The following is a 20,487-nucleotide window of genomic DNA, read 5'->3' as shown; positions in this document are numbered from 1 at the left end:
TTTACATTTCTGAACATTGAGGAATAATTTATTGCTACCACACCATATTATATTATTATTAATATCCTGTTGCAAATCATTTACGTCACTGCATTTATATTATGGTCTTAGATAACTTTACGTCGTCAGCAAACAACAAACTATCAGAGGAACGAATCATTCCAAGCAAATCATTAACCGTAATTAGAAACAGAAGAGGCCCGAGATTGGACCCTTGTGGCACACCGGAGGAACTAACAAAATATGTGAAATTCACTTTTGAAACAAACAGATTGCTGCCTACATTTTAAATAGGGACTTAATAGTTGAAGTAATGGTTTAGAGACTCCAAACTGATGCAGCTTTGTCAAAAGAATCTTATGGGCCACCTTAATAAGGCCTTTTCTAGATCCATGTATATTACATCGGTTCTTCTATTAGTGTCTAATGCATTGTAAATCTTTTGAGTAAAACCAAGTTAGTAATGACAGATCTGCCGGGCATAAAGCCATGCTGGCATAGTGATAGCTCTACCTTTATATGGTCGTAAATCCTAAAATACTGTATGTGCTCATATACCTTTGCTATAGCATTAATTAATGAAACAGGGCGATAGTTTGTTATCATCTCTGAGTTCCCTCCCTTTAGGATTGGAGTAATATTTGCCATTTTCCACTTTTCCAAGAATCAGGATGTCTTTAGAGAAAGATTGAACATGAAGGTTAATTGAGCAACCAGTATGTCAGCACAGCCCTTAATTATGTATGGTGGAATGCCATCAGGTCCACTGGATTTCGTACGTTTTAACTTCTTATTAATAACTGTTCTTGCTTCATCTACCGTTATGTGAGTGATGCTCAATTTATTGACCCTGGGAAGAACAGAAACTTCATTCAAAGTGTGATGTTCCACGTTATTAGTAAAATCCGTGTTGACATACACCGATAAAAAATACTTGGCAAACCCGTCTGCAATGTTTCCAGGTGCATAACAACTTTCATTCAGTAGAAATGAATTGTCGTCCGCATCTGTGGTGTAGTGGTTAGTGTGATTAGCTACCACCCCCCGAGTACCGAGTTCGATTTCCGGCTCTGTAACGAAATTTGAAAAGTAGTACGAGGGCTGGAACGGGGTCCACTCAGCCTCGGGGGGTCAACTGAGTAGAGGTGAGTTCGATTCCCACCTCAGCCATACTGGAAGTGGTTTTCCTTGGTTTCCCACTTCTCCTCCAGGCGAATGCCGGGATGGTACCTACTTAACCCTCCAGGGTTGGTTTTCCCCTCGGACTCAGCGAGGGATCCCACCTCTACCGCCGGCAGTGTGCTGGAGCGTGAGACATTGGGTCGGGGAAAACAACCGGGGAGGGTGACCAGTACCTCGCTCAGGACTCCTCACCTGCTATGCTCAACGGGGGCCTTATGGTGGGATGGGAAGATCGGAAGGGGGGGCAAGGAAGAGGGAGGAAAAGTGGGAAACCACGGAAAACCACTTCCAGGATGGCTCAGGTGGTGGTGGTGGTGGTAATTACTGCTTTAAGAGGAAGTACAACTAGGCAACCATCCTCTATATAACACTAATCAGAGAGAAAGAAAATGGAAGGGATTCGACACTTCGAAAAATGAAGGTATCGGTAAAGAAAGACAAGGGCCACGAAGGGCGTGAAATTGAACGACTCCCTAGCCCTCGCAAACCTAATAGCGTCGTAGTCGGAAAAGAACAAGCGTTGACCAATTGAGGTCGGATAGGATAGACGAAAGTGAGGAGCCTGACACAAGTCAGTGGAAGCAATGCCAGGACTCAGCTTAGCGCTTCGTGGTCGCCAACCCACGCTCCAAAGTTCAGAGCCCTTGGGGCCTCTTTTAGTCGCCTCTTACAACAGGCAGGGGATGACCGTGGGTGTTATACTATCGCCCCCACCCACAGGGCGAAGGATGGCTGAGGAGGGAATTGAACCCCCCTCTACTCAGTTGACCTCCCGAGTTATAACTGGCATTAGTAACTTCAGGTATGTTGAAATTACCGACAATAAGGCAGTCAGATTTTATAAGACCCTTTATGTTTACAACGTAATTGAAGTATCCTATATATAGAAATTTCAGAACGGAGTAATGTACACAGCATTTATGAATACGTTACGAGTATGACCCTGAATGTAAAGAGTTATTGACTCACACCGTTGATCGTTATATTTAGAACAAAGTACATTTTGCACACGATTCTGAACCCTAGCGAAATGTTATATCATCCGTTCGCAAAACATTTTCTTTCTTTCTTAATCTGTTTACCATCCGGGGTTGGTTTTTCTCTCGGACTCCGCGGGGGATCCCACCTCTGCCTCCTCAAGGGGAGTGTCCTGGAGCGTGAGACATTAGGTCTGGGGATACAACTGCTACGCTGAACAGGGGCCTTGTGGGGGGATGGGAAGATTGGAAGGGATAGACAAGGAAGAGGGAAGGAAGCGGCCGTGGCCTTAAGTTAGGTACCATCCCGGCATATGCCTGAAGGAGAACTGCGGAAATCACGGAAAACCACTTCGAGAATGGCTGAGACGGGAATCGAACCCACCTCTACTCATTTGACCTCCGGAGGCTGAGTGGACCCCGTTCCAGCCCCCGTTCCACTTTTCAAATTTCGTGGCAGAGCCGGGAATCGACCCCGGGCCTCCGGGGGTGGCAGCTATTCACACTAACAACTACACCACAGAGGTGGACACCTCACAAAACATGACGCTTGAAATCATGTAGCAACGTCCTTTTACCATGTAACTACACTGAAGAAAATGGAAATTGCAACACCCAAAAGGAGTGGTGCTACATTGCTGCAATTAAACATGCAGGACAAGTGCTCGGTTGTGATTCGATGATTACACTTTCAGGTCTTTCTGACCGCAAGTTTGGATAACAATCAATACAGGATGTGCCCACCACGAGCTGCAATACATTGATGAATTCGTCGAGGTATGGAGTCAATAAGGCCCTGGATCGCTTCGTGAGGAATTGTGGCCCATGCTTGCTGCACTGCACGGGTCAGTTGTTCTAGAGTTGTGGGGGGCTGAGGACGGTTGGCCAGTTGTCGACCCATCATGTCCCACACATGCTCAACAGGACTGAGGTCCGGGGATCTGGCGGGCCATTCTAAGTTTGTGATGTCGTGGAGAGCTTCTCTGGAGATGCGTGCAGTGTGAACCCAGGCATTGTCCTGCTGAAACATCCCATTAGCAATGTTCGCCATCATAGGGACAACGACTGGATTCAGTACCTTATCAACGTACTGCCGAGCAGTCATAGTGCCCTCAACAAGCACTAATTGTGATTTCACATTAAAGTCAATAGCTCCCCAGACCATAATGCTTGGTGTTGGCCCTGTGTGCCTTTCGAAAATAAGATTTGGGCGGCCCCTCTACCCGGTACGTCGGCGCACACGATTCCGGCGCAAGACAGAAGCGCGATTCATTACTAAAGACGACCCTATGTCATTCGTCGACCCATGTCGATCTTTCTCGACACCAGGCCAGACTTACACGTCGCTGTTGTGGGGTCAAAGGAACATCTTCTGCAGGGACACGGGCTCGTAAGCCAGCTGCGCGCAGGCGATTACCAACTGTTTGTTGTGTAACGTGGGGTGCCACAGCTGCTCGAATTTGCACTGCTGTTGCATGGGGTTCCATCCGGGCCATCCAAATGAAGCGGCGATCCTATCTCAGTTGTCTCTCGCGCTGGGCCTGTGCCAGGTCTACGAGTGTGGGTACCTTCATTTGACCACTACTGCCATACACGTTGTACCCTAGATGCCTGTCGGCCAACGTGCAGCGACAATCCTTAGCGATAATCCAGCCTCATACAGCCCAATTATCCGAGCCCTCTCAAACGGCAACAGTTGTTGATAGCGTGCTCTTCTCTGTCGTCGAGGCATGTTTGACGGGGAACACTTCACTGCACAGACTAGACTGCAAGTCAACTACGCTACACCAGAGTCCGTATACTGGAGTTGATTCCTCCGCGACCAATCACGTAGGGAGACCTGTAGCAACAATCCGATGGGTCTGAAACTTTGATCGTTTACATACCTACATGGCATCGTTCCATATCATGAAAATGAACACAAACGACCAATGCCTTCATGGTGTTGCAATTTCCATTTTCTCAAGTGTGTGTTAATGTGTCGTGCCTCGTGACCGGGTGCAAAGAAGAGGAGAATTGATACATAAAACTAGGTAACAGTGCAGTAATTAATGTCTTAAACACCAGACCGGTTGGCATACGTACTCTCCTCTCGTCGTTCTACCAGCATGTTTCCAGCAGTAGCGGATTTGGTGGTACGTATAAGTTAGGAAATTTGTTTGGAAGGGTAATAGGAAGGTACATTCAGGGAAACGGGGTGGCCTAGGGAGCGGTGATAAGGGATCGGGGAACTGGAAATCAAGTAGAGATGACATAAAAATGTTAATGTTGAACTGTAGAAGTATTGTAAAGAAATGAATAGGATTAAGTAATTTATTAGATATATATTTGCCGGATATTGTAAAAGGAGTTGAATCATGGCTGAGAAATGATATAATGAATGCAGAAATTTTCTCATGGAACTTGAGTGTGTATCGTAGAGATAGAAAAGGAATGGTGGGAGGGGGAGTATTCATTCTGGCGAAAGAATTTGTAAGCTACAAAAAAGTTAAAGATGAGAAACGAAATTCTAGGTGTAAGGTTCATTTCTAAAAATAATAGGCCACTTGATACCTTTGGAGTGTACAGACCGGGAAAGGGTAGCACTGACATTGATACAGAATTATTTGATAAGATAATCAGCTATGTGGGAAACGACATGGAAAGGAATGTTATTGTAGCGGGAGATCTGAATTTACCGGATGTCAATTGGGAAGGAAATGCGAACGACAGAAAGCATGACCAACAAATGGCAAATAAGTTAATATGGGAAGGAGAGCTGATTCAGAAAGTAATGGAACCAACTAGAGGGAAAAATACCTGGATGTGGTGCTGATAAAACCAGATGAACTCTATAGGGAAACTGAAGTAATAGATTGTATTAGTGATCATGAAGCTGTTTTTGTGGTAGTTAAAAATAAATGTGATAGAAAGGAAGGTCTTAAAAGTAGGACTATTAGGCAGTACCATATGGCTGATAAAGCAGGCATGAGGCAGTTTCTAAAAAGTAACTATGACCGGTGAAAAATTGTAAAAAAAAAAAATATGTAGACAGACTCTGGGATGGGTTTAAAGCAATTGTTGAGGAATGTGAAAACAGGTTTGTACCTTTAAAGGTGGTAAGGAATGGTAAAGACCCACTTTATTATAATAGAGAAATAAAGAGACTAAGAAGGAGGTGCAGACTGGAAAGAAATAGAGTCAGAAATGTCTGTGGAAGTATGGAGAAATTGAAGGAACTTACTAGGAAATTGAATTTAACAAAGAAGGCAGCTAAGGATAACATGGCAAGCACAATTGGCAGTCATACAAATTTTAGTTAAAAACGGAAGGGTATGTACAGGTATTTTAAGGCAGAAACCAGTTCCAAGAAAAACATTCCAGGAATAATTAATGAAATAAAGGGAGTGTGTATGTAAGGTTCTTCAAAAGGCAGAAGTATTCAGTCAGCAGTATGTAACAATTGTTGGTTACAAGGATAACGTCCAGATAGAGGAGGAGACTAATGCTAAAGAAGTTTAAAATTTACATATGATAACAATGACATTTACAGTAAGATACAAAATTTGAAAACTTTTTTTTTTTTGCTAGGGGCTTTACGTCGCTCCGACACAGATAGGTCTTATGGCGACGATGGGATAGGAAAGGCCTAGGAGTTGGAAGGAAGCGGCCGTGGCCTTAATTAAGGTACAGCCCCAGCATTTGCCTGGTGTGAAAATGGGAAACCACGGAAAACCATCTTCAGGGCTGCCGATAGTGGGATTCGAACCTACTATCTCCCGGATGCAAGCTCACAGCCGCGCGCCTCAACGCGCACGGCCAACTCGCCCGGTAATTTGAAAACTAGAAAAGCGGCTGGAGTAGATAAGATTTCTGGGGATATACTAAAGACAATGGGTTGGGGTATAGTACCATATCTGAAGTACTTATTTGCTTATTGTTTGGTTGAAGGAGCTATACCAAATGAATGGAGAGTTGCTATAGTAGCCTCTGTGTATAAAGGAAAGGGTGATAGACATAAAGCTGAAAATTACAGGCCAGTAAGTTTGACATGCGTTGTATGTAAGCTTTGGGAAGTCATTCTTTCTGATTATATTAGACATGTTTGCTAAATTAATAAATGGTTCGATAGAAGGCAGTTCAGTTTTAGGAAAGGTTATTCCACAGAAGCTCAACTTGTAGGATTCCAGCAAGATATAGCAAATATCTTGGACTTTTTTTTTTTTTTTGCTAGGGGCTTTACGTCGCACCGACACAGATAGGTCTTATGGCGACGATGGGATAGGAAAGGCCTAGGAGTTGGAAGGAAGCGGCCGTGGCCTTAATTAAGGTACAGCCCCAGCATTTGCCTGGTGTGAAAATGGGAAACCACGGAAAACGATCTTCAGGGCTGCCGATAGTGGGATTCGAACCTACTATCTCCCGGATGCAAGCTCACAGCCGCGCGCCTCTACGCGCATGGCCAACTCGCCCGGTATCTTGGATTCAGGAGGTCAAATGGACTGTATCGCGATTGACCTGTCTAAAGCATTTGATAGGGTGAATCATGGGAGACTACTGGCAAAATGAGTGCAATTGGACTAGACAAAAGAGTGACTGAATGGGTTGCTGTATTTCTAGATCTCACCGAGCTTGATAGCTGCAGTCGCTTAAGTGCGGCCAGTATCCAGTATTCGAGAGATAGTGGGTTCGAACGCCACTGTCGGCAGCCCTGAAAATGGTTTTCCGTGGTTTCCCATTTTCACACCAGGCAAAATGCTGGGGCTGTACCTTAATTAAGGCCACGGCCGCTTCCTTCCCACTCCTAGCCCTTTCCTGTCCCATCGTCGCCGTAAGACCTATCTGTGTCGGTGCGACGTAAAACAACTAGCAAAAAAAAAAAAAAATAGATCTCAGAGAATTGGAGTAGGCGAAGCTTTATCTGACCCTGTAATAATTAAGAGGGGAATTCCTCAAGGCAGTATTATTGGACCTTTATGTTTTCTTATACATATAAATGATATGAGTAAACAAGTGGAATCAAAGGTAAGGCTTTTTGCAGATGATGTTATTATGTATAGAGTAATACTGTAAATAAGTTACAAGATTGTGAGCAACTGCAACGTTACCTCTATAGTGTTGTGAGATGGACAGCAGGCAACGGTATGTTGATAAACGAGGTTAAAAGTCAGGTTGTGAGTTTCACAAATAGGAAACGTCCTCTCAGTTTTAATTGCTGCGTTGATGTTGTGAAAGTTCCTTTTGGGGATCATTGTAAGTATCTAGGTGTTAATAAAGGCAAAGATCTTCATTGGGGTAATCACATAAATGGGATTGTAAATAAAGGGTACAGATCTCTGCACATGGTTATGAGGGTGTTTAGGGGTTGTAGTAAGAATGTAAAGAAGAGGGCATATAAATCTCTGGTAAGACCCCATCTAGAGAATGGTTCCTGTGTATGGGACCCTCACCAGGATTACTTGATTCAAGAACTGGAAAAAAATCCAAAGAAAAGCAGCTCAATTTGTTCTGGGTGATTTCCGACAAAAGAGTAGCGTTACAAAAATTTTGCAAAACTTTAAAACTATCTAATAATGAAAAATATTGTTTATGTTTATAAATTCCTCTCTGTAACATTTGGAAAAGCACATTCAATAAAGCTCAGTAAAGAAGCCCAACCCACTACCATCCCCTCTATTTCTCACATCCTCTTACCCACCTCCCTCATCCATCAAACCTCCTCAACCCGCCCGCAACTCTTGGCCAGAGCGAGGGTGTCACCCTCTAGGTGGCCCGCCCCACCCCTTCAGGGTGGGGAATGAAAACGAGTAAACGTAAACGGCTGACAGGTGGTCTTGTGTTTGGAGGCAGTGCGGCCTACCGAGAGTGGCGAGTCTCGGCGATAAGAGGATGGATTCTAAGGAGACCTGTCATCATGAAAGGTAGGGAGAGTACCTGATAATTTGGACTTTAACCTTGAGAAGCTTTCTGTAGACTTTACTTGTGGAAGATGACTTCCAACTTGGTGTTATGAAGAAGATAGCTAGGAAATTTATTATTAAATTTTGTATTATGTTTTAAAAGGTTAGGGCTTCCTTTTATCATGTTTAAAGTTAGGTAGGTCTTTGGATTATACCTTCATGGATTATTAAAATTTCACGGAGGCATGAGTGCGATACCCTTTTTCATCTCCAATTTGAATTTCGGGTGACTAAAATTTTCTTTTTCTAAATTTTGTTACCCTCCTTCTTTTGGCTCTGTCACCCGGTAGTATGGATTAGCCGCTGATTCTATGGGCTTTGTTCACCTAGGAATTTTTCTACTGGCAGAAATGAACATTTCCTTCCTTTCTCTAAAGAAGAGAATCATAAAAAAAGTCTTTAGAAAGTGTTAAATCTGGTGAAAATCTGACTCCTCAACTACGTGTGTCTGCCCCGTCTGACCAGCAAGTGGACCAACATGTTCCTTCATTCTATTATTCTCAAAAACAGTCTGTATCTACTAAGACTGTATCCACAGCTCCAGTTTGTTCTCCATTCAGTAGTTTACCTCTTCTCGATTTTCAGTTAATTATACTAATGATGTTATTTCCTTTTTAAGATTTTTAGAAGAGTTTCAGGATATGCCTAATGCTCTTGTTTTTGCCTTGCCGCCTTTGAAAGTTTTTCCAAGCTGGAAAAACACTACCGGTACTTCGAGTTCGGGTGAAGCGTGTCATTCCCATTTATTAGCAAATTTTATTTCGTCCAGAGCCTTAACCTCTTTAGTACAGAAGTTCTATCAATACTTTAGAATCCAAAGGTTAGACAAAAACTTGGCTGACTTTATTCAGGATATTAGGTTTTATACTCCTACGTTTTTTCTCCATTATTCAGAGGCACAAATGGTGCAAACCATTACGTAGGAAATTTCTCCTCCTTATCGTTCGTGTCTGTTTTGTTTCTAAACTTGTGTCTTTTGGGAACTTCAGGGGTTAAATATGCTGATACCCTCAGAACTGCGCGTGAGCCCGCTTTGCCGTCATTAATGACTAGGCCCTCGTCCCGTCAAACTGGGGTTGCTTGCAAATGTTACGCTCGTGGCTTCTCCTGATCGTATTTACAGTCCAAGAATGGTAAGTCTAATTGTTTTACTCCATCTGGTTGTTTCAAATGTGGATAATTTTTACACATTGCTAAGAACTGTGGTGAGTTAAGAGTCTGTTCAGACATGTAATTCTGGTTAAAGTTAATTTTAGTAACCTTTGATTAGGACGTCAAGCTGGGTCATTTGCAAGTGGTTCCAAGGTTGATCCAGCTATGCATGTATCCGGCTCCCCAACGTCTCTTTTCAACCTGCTGATGATCGCAACTTATGGTGCTGAATGCCCCAGGGAGTCCTTGAAATTTACATCTGATATGAGGTGGATTTGTGCCTTTCCTTAAAATGGGGCTTAATATTGAACCTGTAATTGGTCTGTTAGACTCGCGGAGCATTGTTTCAATCATTTCTGAAGATTGGTATGCTAAATTAAGTTTGACCCCTACATTTTCAGGATTTTCCCCAACTTCACTACAGTGTGTTTCAGGTAATTCTTCCCCTTTAGAAAGTTTGGGTTTCATTTTCAGTAAAATCCATATTGCAAAATTTACTTAAATTGAAATTGTATGGGGCCAAGAGTCTCTCTTGCCCCATTATTCTTGGTGCTGATTTCATGTCTCGTTCTGGTCTAGTGGTAGACCTCCAGAAGTCGTGCACTTTCAAGTTTGATTGTAGGTTACCCATTCCTATTTTGCCCTGTAGTTCTGCTTAATGTTGTCGCACTCCTCTGGATGATATAGAATTAGACCTTAGTACTTCACCTGAGGAGCAAGCTAATAGTTTTTGTGATTTGTGTCGGTCTTTTCCTGATGTGTTTCAAGAAAACGTGTAACTGATGTCGCTGAATACAAAATTGATATTACGGATTCTATTCCTGAGAGTCTCCCCCTCCCCCCCCATATACCTAGGTTGTCTCCGCCTAAGATGGAGACCCTTAAGGAGATCATTGGAAAAAAGTTAAGTAATGGTATTATTCGACCTTCTACCTCTAAGTATTTCTCTCTTTTTCTAGTGTCCAAACCGAAAGATGATTTTGGCCCTATGGTTGATTATAGGGTGTTCAACAGTAAAGTGGTTCATCAGTTTGTGCCTCTTCCTGACTTACATTTGTGATTTCCGTGGCTCAGGAAGACAATTTTTCACCATCTTGGATCCCGATCAAGCTTATCAGATTCTGCTTGCTGAAGAATCTAAACACTTGACTGCCTTTGCCACTGACTGGAATACAACCACGTGCCCTTTGTGCTCTCTACAGGTGCCGCTGTCAGACAAAATTTAACTATATACACCATTATTTAGACTCTGAAGCTGGCCCCATGGTGTAGGTGTAGCGTGCCTGCCTCTTCCGGAGGCCCTGGGTTCGATTCCCGGCCAGGTGAGGGAATTTTATCTGGACCTGAGGGCTGGTTCGAGGTCCACTGAGCCTACATGATTGGAATTGAGGAGCTATCTGATGGTGAGATGGCGGCCCCGGTCTAGAAAGCCAAGAAGAACAGCTGAGAGGATTCGTCATGCTGACCACATGACGCCTCATAATCTGCAGGCCTTCGGACTGAGCAGCGGTCGCTTGGTAGACCAAAACCCTACAAGGGCTGTAGTGCCATGGGGTTTGATATTTCCTCTGAAACCTTTGAAGATTATCTTGAAGTCCGTAAATGACTTGGCAAAGCTGATCTCGCTGTCAAGTTGGCTAGTTTCATTTTCCAAGCCACCTGCCCTTTTTAGTGCATACTGTGCATACTTTATTTGCAAATGAGGTGTCTACCTCAGTGGCAAATGGAACACTAAAATGCATTATTGTCAAGCACTAAATATGAATTTAACAAGAGAAGAAAATTTTCCTATAATACAATATTATACAATTTACGCTAACAATTTTCTTTTCGATTAAACACACAGCTCATCCTTAATAAATTTATATTATTTACAAAATTCTACATATATCTCCTATACTTCCAAACATAGTTTCTCCTTGGAGTATCGGTCGTTCAGTCCAGGACTGAAGCACGATCCATGACTTCAAGCCATCTAAGGGTGTTAAAGGTGTAGAGAGGTTAATCAGAATGAACTTTTTCAGGAAGTTCACTACTAACTTTGCAAATAGGGCAGCTCCTCTGAATATGCTACAAGAAAAGGAATCAAAAAGAATTCAAATGGGACACTTCCCAGCAAGCTGTCTTCGATGGCCTAAAACTTGCTCTTTGTAATGCTGCAGTTTTGGCCATGCCTGAGTTTTCAAAAACTTTCATCATACAGACCGATGTTTCCTCTGCCGTTGCAGCTGTGCTTCTTTCCGAGTTTGAACTCGGAAGACAACCTATCATATATCCTTCCAGAACTTTATCTCCCCAGGAAGCTGAGTATTCTATATGCTTTGGCTTTCGCAATCCTCTTTGCCTTCGAAAGATTTAGTCTCTATTTAGAGCATGTTATGTTTGAGCTGGAAACCGATAATCAGGCCTCGAGTTGGGTTCTTGCTAAACCCAGGTGTACTGGGCATGTTGCTAGATGGACTGTCAGAATTTAGGCTTTTCAATTTGATGTCAGTCACATTAGGGGATTGAAGAATGTAGTTGCTAATAGTTTGAATCGTGTTTTCTGGTGAAATTCCTTGTATAATCTCAGGATTCTACAGCTGTGTTTTCTGTAAATTTAATTATATGAATTCTGTTCTTACTGATTCTCTTCTATTTCATGCAATTGGTAAGTTTCAACTGGAAGGTCCTGTGCTTGCACTGATCTTTGAGACTCTTTCTTCTGGGGAACATGTTCTCCCTTATGTTCTGAGGAATGGTGTCTTGTGTTATCCTTCCTGTCATGACTAGAAAATGAAAATTGTCATCCCATCTGTGATCTTTAAGTACAGTATTACAATGAAACCTCACTTGGTGGTCATCTGGGTACATTTAAGACCAGGGAGAAGATTAAAGAATTTTTCATTTGGAAAGCTATGAATGGAGAAATGGAGGTACTATGAAAGGTTATCAAACTTGTCTCGTTGGTAAGTCACAATTGTTCAAACCCCATTGTCGGTAGCCCTGAAGGTGGTTTTCCGTGGTTTCCCATTTTCACACCTAGCAAATGCTAGAGCTGTACCTTAATTACGGCCACAGACTCTTCCTTCACACTCCTGGCCCTTTCCTGTCCTGTTATCACCATAAGACCTATCTGTGTTGGTGCAACGTAAAGCCATTTGTTTAAAAAAGAAAGGCCACCAGTAAATACCAATGTTGCTCTTGTCTACTCAATACGCTTTGCGCCATATGGAGCATTTGTATATTGGCTATGTGGGACCTTTACTTCAATCTACAGGTAATGGCAACAAATTCCTACTAGTATGTGTGGACAGGTTTACCAGATTTTCTTGGTTATTTCCCACTAAGCTTGGAACTGCTTAAACCACCATTGGTTGTCTAAATTCTATTTTTTTCTTTTTGGACCTTGCAAGTACTTAATTTCTGATAATCCTAAGGCTTTTATTTCACACCTTCTTAAAGTTTTGCTTTGAACACTCCGTTTCACTTGTAAGCACTGTTTGGCTGGGCGTGTGAATCACAATGCAGTCGGCACTTATTGCCCTTCTTCATGAGGATCATTCCCGCTGAGATACGTCTCTTCATTGGTTAGCTTTCGCCTTCAGCATGGCAGTTCATGAATCTTGAACGTTTTTGCCTATTTCCTTAATGTTAAAGTTCATTCTGAACTCTCCTCTCACTAATTCATGGTCTATTGATGAGCTTCTTCCACAGACTATTGATCCCGAAAACATTCATGATTTGTGGAAGAAAGCAAGAGACAACCTTAAGGCATCCCATGGGAAGGTAAAGTCCAGGTATGACTGTGGTCGCTGTGCCACCAGCTTGAAAGTTGGAGATAAGGTATATGTTAGGAACTTTGTTCCTTCTGGTAAACTTGCCCCAGATTTCATGGGGCATGTGTCATCTTGGATTTTCTTACTCCAGTAACCTTGGTGGTTAGTAATCCTGCTACTGTCCCAGGTAAAACCCTCCTGATGCCTTCCAATGGTTTCTTATGCTGCTGGCTACTCCAGTGTTTCTGTTTGGGTTTGCCTTTCCAATCTCTTGTCCATTTGCATAAGTTGTGCATTGCGCAAGACTGTTCATTGCTGTTTCCTGCTTCATCTTGTTCTGGTGTTGATGCCCTGTGATTCACTGGATTTTATTTCATGACTAGTTCTTCTCTGGTGGCTCCTTGGGGTTTTATTTGTATTGTCATCTGGAAGGTTGTGCTTTTTTATTATTCCTGAGGACCTCAGACTTTTACTTTTCTATATTTTTGATGGGTCTTCATATTAATCTGCAGATTATTCTCTCTCCAGGGAAGAATGTCAGGTTTTACCTCAAATTGAGTTCTTTGGAAAATGTATCTTCCCATTCTGCAACTTCCCTTTCAGGGCAGCCTCCTAGTCTATATATCTGCAGTGTAAAGTCTTGTCTTCAACTGTATTCCTTGTCAACATGGCTACTTCCTCTTGTTTTGTCCATGTATTTATTCCCTTGTATTATTGTATATAGTTATTTGTTTTAAACATTGTCATGAGGATCTTCTGTACCACCTTGTTTTTATTTTGGCACTTTTTTAGTCATTTGGCTTCTCTCGCACCTGCCGAGCATGGTATGTGTTTATTTTGCTACTTATCTTGCAAGTTCGTGTGCTTATTTATCACTAGTGTAATTTTTTTTAATTGTAATGATTAATTTTGGTTATTTTGACTTAACTCGTGCCTCCTTTTGAATTGTGATTAATAAGCATATTCTGCTCTTATTACAGTAGTAAAATCTCTTAGCTATAAGTGTAATGTTTCTAAGGTAGTAGTTATGTTATCCTGTAATTTGAGTTTTGGTATAGTAGCTTCCCTTTTATTTATGCAGACTCTACCTACATCGCTCCTACCACCCCTTTGATCTCGTCCTCTCGGCCTGTATGACCGTACCAACTTCAGGCTCCCAAGTACCATATTTCGGAAGATTATTTCTCCATATTCTGTCGCAGAGTGGTTTATGTTGCAGTTTCCTACTGATCACCCTGTAGGGGTATTAAATCTACTGGAGATGTGCTGCCGCAGTCAAGGGCCCACCAGTTTCAGCGTCTGTACTTAAGCTCGATGCCTGCCTGGTTCCTGTGCTTGGGGAGCTCCTGGGGAAATTGCATAATGACCGTCCACTCTTATAGTTGTTCGGGGAACTGGTCGTCGTTGATGACCTGCTTCTACCCCAGTCCTGCCTCACTGTACTGAAGATCAGGTATCATAGGGCACCTGGTGACTCCAGCCTTCAACCCGGACCTTGGCAACGTCTGCTGTCCTGGCCGTCAAACTGAAACTTCTCTCCTGGACTTGACCCTTCTTCGTGCTGGTGCTAAGAATACACCTACTATATTTTAATGCTCTCATGAGACTTTCTAATGATTCATTCTAATACTTCAAAGTTTTTCCTGTGAAAATTTTCTTACTTGAGATTTTGGATCTTGTTTACCTTGGGAGGAGGTGGTCTGTGCCCGATATTAGGCCTCTGCGCACGTTTAAGTTGTCCGCCAGCTCTACTGTGGTGCTCCTAACAGCAGCTTAATGAGTATTTTATCAAGAAAGTCATTACTTTAACAAAGCGAGTGGTCTACTTGTGGATGTACTTTGATATTAGGATAACAGAAGTCTCTTCAATGTGAGGAAGTTTATGTTGGACGTAATTACATGTGTATATTGGTAATACTGTAAGAAGAGACATCATATTGCTGCTCCTTTCCTTACAAGAAAGTAAGCAATCAGCCTTGTGGGTTACGTCATGTTAGTCTCGATCGTTCCTACTCTACCTTTTATATGGTAAGACATTTCGGCTGAGAGGTGGTCTTATGTTTGGAGGCAGTGTGGCTTGTCAAGAGTGACGAGACTCGGCGATACGGGGCTGGATTCTAAGGAGACATATCATGAAAGGTAATTTGGACTTAAACTTTTGGAAGCTTTCTGTGGACTTTACTTGTGGAAGATGCCTTTGAACTTGGTGTTATGAAGATGGCTAGGAAATTTATTATTAAATTTTGTACTATTTTATATGTTCCAAAACCCAGAAGGGTTATTAAAATTTCTCGGAGGCATGAGTACGGTACCCTTCTTCATCTCCATTCAGTTTGAGTTTCAGTTGACTGAAATTTTCTTTTGCTAAACTTAGTTTCACCTCATTCTATTGGTTTGTCACCCAGTAGTATGGATTAGCCACTGATTCTATGAGCTTTTCCCACCTAGGAATTTTTCTACAAGTATAAGGAATGTTGTTTTAGTCTCCAGCTTATGCTTATTGGTTTTTCCCTGTATTGTTATTCCAGCTGTAGTGTGAGCCTTCTGCTCCTGCTTCATTGCATCTTTTGATCCACATTTATTTTTGGCATGAATAATAAGTGCTTAGGTAATGGGTAATCACCCTTAAGAAATATTATGAGCTTGGTGGCTCGGAAGATTGTTATTTATTAGGCTTCGGCTCCATTTCTATTGTACAGTTAGTCCTAAACTTTGGACTTTGTCACTGTGATCTATGGATCGTTTAATGTTGTATTGGGCTTCACCCCTGCCTTTTGACTCCATTATGTTAATGTTTATATGGAATGCGAGAGTGTAATATCCAATGTATTGTTGGGCTCCTTTTAGGGAGTGTTTAGGAGTACATTCCTACTATTTCCTGATGAGATTAATTGTAGACCATGGGCTCTTCCTGTTACTTGTAATTAAATTGTGAACTGGAAAATAGAAATAACATATAAACTTTCTGACATTTTAATTGTGTGCTCTGTCTGCACATTTACCCCTTGCAATTCCTTTCCCTCTGTGATCCATGATAAAACTGTAATATTAATCATATAAATAACGGTAATACTGAAAGAAGTGTTAAAACTAATAAACACGGCATGTCATGGACGTAACCAAGGAGAAGAGCGCAATTTTGCAAAAGTAGGTCTAGGAACTGCTGCCATTTTGGACCCACGCAAATGACAGATCGACGGTTTTCCAGAAACTTTCCAGTAAATGCTGGAGTAGAGATATAAACATAACTTTTTTTTTGTACTTGCTTCACTTCGAACCAACATAGGTCTTATGGCAACAATGGGATAGGAAAGGCCTAGGAGTTGGAAGTGGCCATGGCCTTAATTAAGGTACAGCCCCAGCATTTGCCTGGTGTGAAAATGGGAAACCACGGAAAGCAATCTTCAGGACTGCCGACAGTGGGGTTGGAACCCACTATCTCCCAAATGCAAGCTCATAGCTGTGCGACCCTAACTGCATGGCCAACTCGCCCGGTAACATAACTATTCTACAACATGGCGCACGAATAGTTGACACATTTCATTTTAGATTAACAACTATATTTTTCACAGAACACTAATGAAATTTTAGACACAGGTAGCTTGGACCCTGGAGTTTCTGATGACTTTGCGGCACAGGTCTTCATGAATTTCAATGCAGAGTTACACAATCTGAGCACGCATTTACATGCGGCTTTGAGGTCTATAAGCAAAGAGCTTTTTTTTCAAAAAGCTCCATAATTTAAATCCGGGCTTAAAGGAGGCCAGAATAATCCGCCATTATTGTTGTACTGTGGGTAACGATGAGACATTACACGATCATCAAATACTCCCCTCAATAACTCGAATATCGTTAGCTGTGTGAGGTGTTGCACCATCTTGCATAAACCACTGTGTATGAATAGGGAGTTCCGTAGCGAGAAGTTGAGGTATGAATTCATTCTCCAGCATGTCCTTGTATCGCTGTGCATTAACTGCCTGACTGAAGAAAAATGGTCCAATTAACCCATGACTTGACAGAGCTACCCACACACTCACTTTTTCCTCATACGGGGTTTTTTTCATTAATAATGTAGCTCGAAACCGCACATTTTGTTTATTAACTGCCCTGTTGATATGAAAATAGGCTTCTTCAGAGAACCAAGTGTTAAACAGTACTTCATCTTCAGCTTGAGTCCATAAGGCGTACTGCAATCTCTTCTGCCTGTGAAGATCTGTTAGCTTGTGTAGAACAGTCATTTTGTACGGATACAATTGAAGGTGACAGTGTAACATTCTGTGAACTGAATGGCGAGAATATTCCACTTTCTCTTGAAGCTCGCCGTGGTGACTTGTGTGGGCTGCGCTGCATGGCGACCCTCAGCGCAGCGATGTTTTCAGGAGACCGAACTGCTGGTGCAAGTGGTCACTTTTCTTCCTTCACACTGCCTTGTTCTTCAAAGTTTCTGTATAAGCAAAGGATGGTGTTCCTTGCTGGTGAGAACCTAGTCTAAAATACAGCTCGAAATTTTGTTTGTGTCACCGTATCACTTTTTGATTCGCAATAAAAGATAGCTGTTTTGGCGCGCTGCTGAACGGACAGTCGGCCGTGGTTGGCCATGACAGAAAGCTCAATGGAATGCAGATTTTCAGAGACAACTACTGTTATTTCCATAAAACAGGGAAGATGTGCACGAAATCTGCATTTTATATTTGCTTTTCAACTATTTGTGTGCCACCTTGTAAATATTTGAGTGTTTAATAGTGTGTTTTTTTTTATTCCTTGTTTAATAATGTTGGGTTTTTTATAGGTATTGTACCAGGAAAAGTTTTGGGGAAAGGGCACGAGTAGGACCTCAGGGAGTAGAACTTGGTTTTGGAGCTGATACAGAGTAGGATAGACTCGCAGAGTGAATAATAGATGGTTAAACATTTTCTTTCTTAACAATTTATTAATTCTTCACCCTGCAATATGATTATTGGACTCAAATCTGGCATTGAAATTAAAAGTTTTGAACGTAATCTTCCTGAATTCTGTTCATGAAAATTAAATGAATATCACTGATTCCAAAGTCTTTCATATGTGAGAAGACGAGGTATTAGATTTCCACCTAAAGTCTTTCTAAATATGAGCACACACTTGTAATTGCAAATTGACATGAGAAATTAAATTTCTGTTAAAAGTTTTCAGTTTTTCAGTTTGTAAACCTTGATGTATAGCACACTTGAAAAGCCTAAAGTCTTTCTATGAGATATGAAAATGAAATTTGAAATTAAATTAATCACTTCTGAGAAACTATGAGAACTCTGAAATATTTGTTCACACGTGGCACTGAAGTTTCCACTGTTCAAAATTAATGAGAAAATTTTAGTCAGTTTGTTACTACTCACTTAAAGAAATGTTGCTACAAATGTTGAAAGATGGACATCTGGAATGTTCCGTGGAGAATCAGGGTCGGCGATGTTCCCTTAACACACCATGTTGACGTTCCCCGATGAGGCGATGACGGCTGGAACTGGATCGTGTAGAATTGCAGCTTGTTAAGGTGATTTTTCGCACACGAAAAATTCACTTAGTGCGAGAAGTTATCACTGACACTGTCATTTACTGTTGAACACAGTTTATGGTGTAATTGAACTTCAAGATGTTAAATGAATAATCACAGTCCTTCCTGTATGCAATACTATTTAAAGTCGTTACTGAAACGTCCATAATTACACAGTTCACACTTGAAAAGGCAAATCATAGTCTATAATCACAGTCTTTGAACACGGTCATTAAGTCACTAAGGATTATTTTCTGATTAGCTGGTTATTATAACGTCATATTACCTCAGAAAAAGTTCTTAGTATTCACCCAGATTACTACTGTAAGTCGTATACTAATATGGCGTGAATAAAGAAATACAGTTCAATACTCGAAAAGAAATGAGTTCTGGTAATTCTACACATTAGTTTCCGTAGAAGTTCAATATCATGTGAAGTAAACTAAGTCTACACGTAATGAACGTTAAATATTTGGTATTTGCACTTCAATAAGTTCACTCGTATTATATTCTCAAATGTCTTTAGAATTAGACTGTAGTCGCAACGTGATGTACTAACTACAGTGCGACGTCTTTTATAATTTTGTCGGCGATATCACTTCGTGTTCCGGAAACGCGACAGCAAGTACTTTCACCGTGACTGCGCGAACATACTGTATGCGGGTCGGTCTCTCCTCTGTCTCACTCACACACATCTGTGTACTTGTCCTTGTACTGCGCTGCTCTGCTTGTTAGCCTTGACATATATATGCTGGCGCTGGGAGGGGTGGTTTCTCTTGGCCATGTGACTGTGAGTGTATAATTCTCTTAGACTTTAAATTATTATAACTCAACAACCATGGGATAGATTAATTCGAAATTCACAGGGATTAACTTTTATGACGTCCGCTACGATTCAGCATTCATCCCGTTGAAATTGGTTAAGGCGTTGAAAAACTTGCGAAAAGAAAATTATTTTCGAGAAATATCTCTAGGGGAGGTGAGCTTCGAGCGACAGGTGACGTCACTTGACTTCGCCTAGTGCACTTGTGAAGTCTGGTACCTGCTGGAACATTCCTTTATTTAAATGTTCGTACGTCGGACGGATATTTTATGCTGGAATAACGTTTCTTTCGATTGATATGGGCCAGGACATAGGCTTTCCTGGTACATCATATTATAGCATAATATTTATATTCAACAGGCTTAGGGCTTTCAAGTTACATTTAACTGAGTGAACACTGGAAAGTCTGGCTTCCTCCTTAACAAAAAACAAAAGAAACAGTAATATTGAAGAATGAAGTAGTGCTCACTTCGGTCTGTAATGGATAATACATTTTAGAATGACCTATAAAATATTCTTACGATATTATTTATAGAAAGCTTTTGCAGGCTACAAAATGTAGCCTCGCTGTTATGTGGCCTGCGGGCTGCCAGTTGGAAACCCCTACTTTACAAGAATACAAACTGTTTTAGAAAATCTCATAAAGTGAAGTTGTGTGTTACCCTTAAAACTGAAGGATATGAATCAATATGTGCCTTTTAATTGATGAAATATTGTGTAACTGCAGTGGTTGCGGTAGTCAGAAACAACGTGAACCTGGTACATGAGCTTTACAGGGTTGCTTGTACTGATAAATAACTCACACATACCGTGGTTCTACTTTACTAGCTATACGTACTATTCTGAGGGGCCGTTGACCTGGATTTTGGACCTCTTTAGACATCAAGCATCCTCGATTCAGATTTGTGTTTTAGAAGTGGTCCCTTGATCAGTAATACTATTATTTATGATAGTTTTTTGAGTCAGATCCACTGATTGTTTTAAATTCATGTCCATCCATTCGTTCTTCATGACATTTTTTATTTTGTTCAGTGGATGTTTTTGAACTTTTACTTTGTCATTTCATTTCGTACCATTAGGGGCCGATGACCTCGATGTTAGGCCCCTTTAAACAACAAGCATCATCATCATC

The sequence above is a fragment of the Anabrus simplex genome, chromosome 4, assembly GCF_040414725.1.
Source record: "Anabrus simplex isolate iqAnaSimp1 chromosome 4, ASM4041472v1, whole genome shotgun sequence".
In the NCBI taxonomy this organism is placed as follows: Eukaryota; Metazoa; Arthropoda; class Insecta; order Orthoptera; family Tettigoniidae; genus Anabrus; species Anabrus simplex.
Note: the sequence above shows the minus strand (reverse complement) of the source record.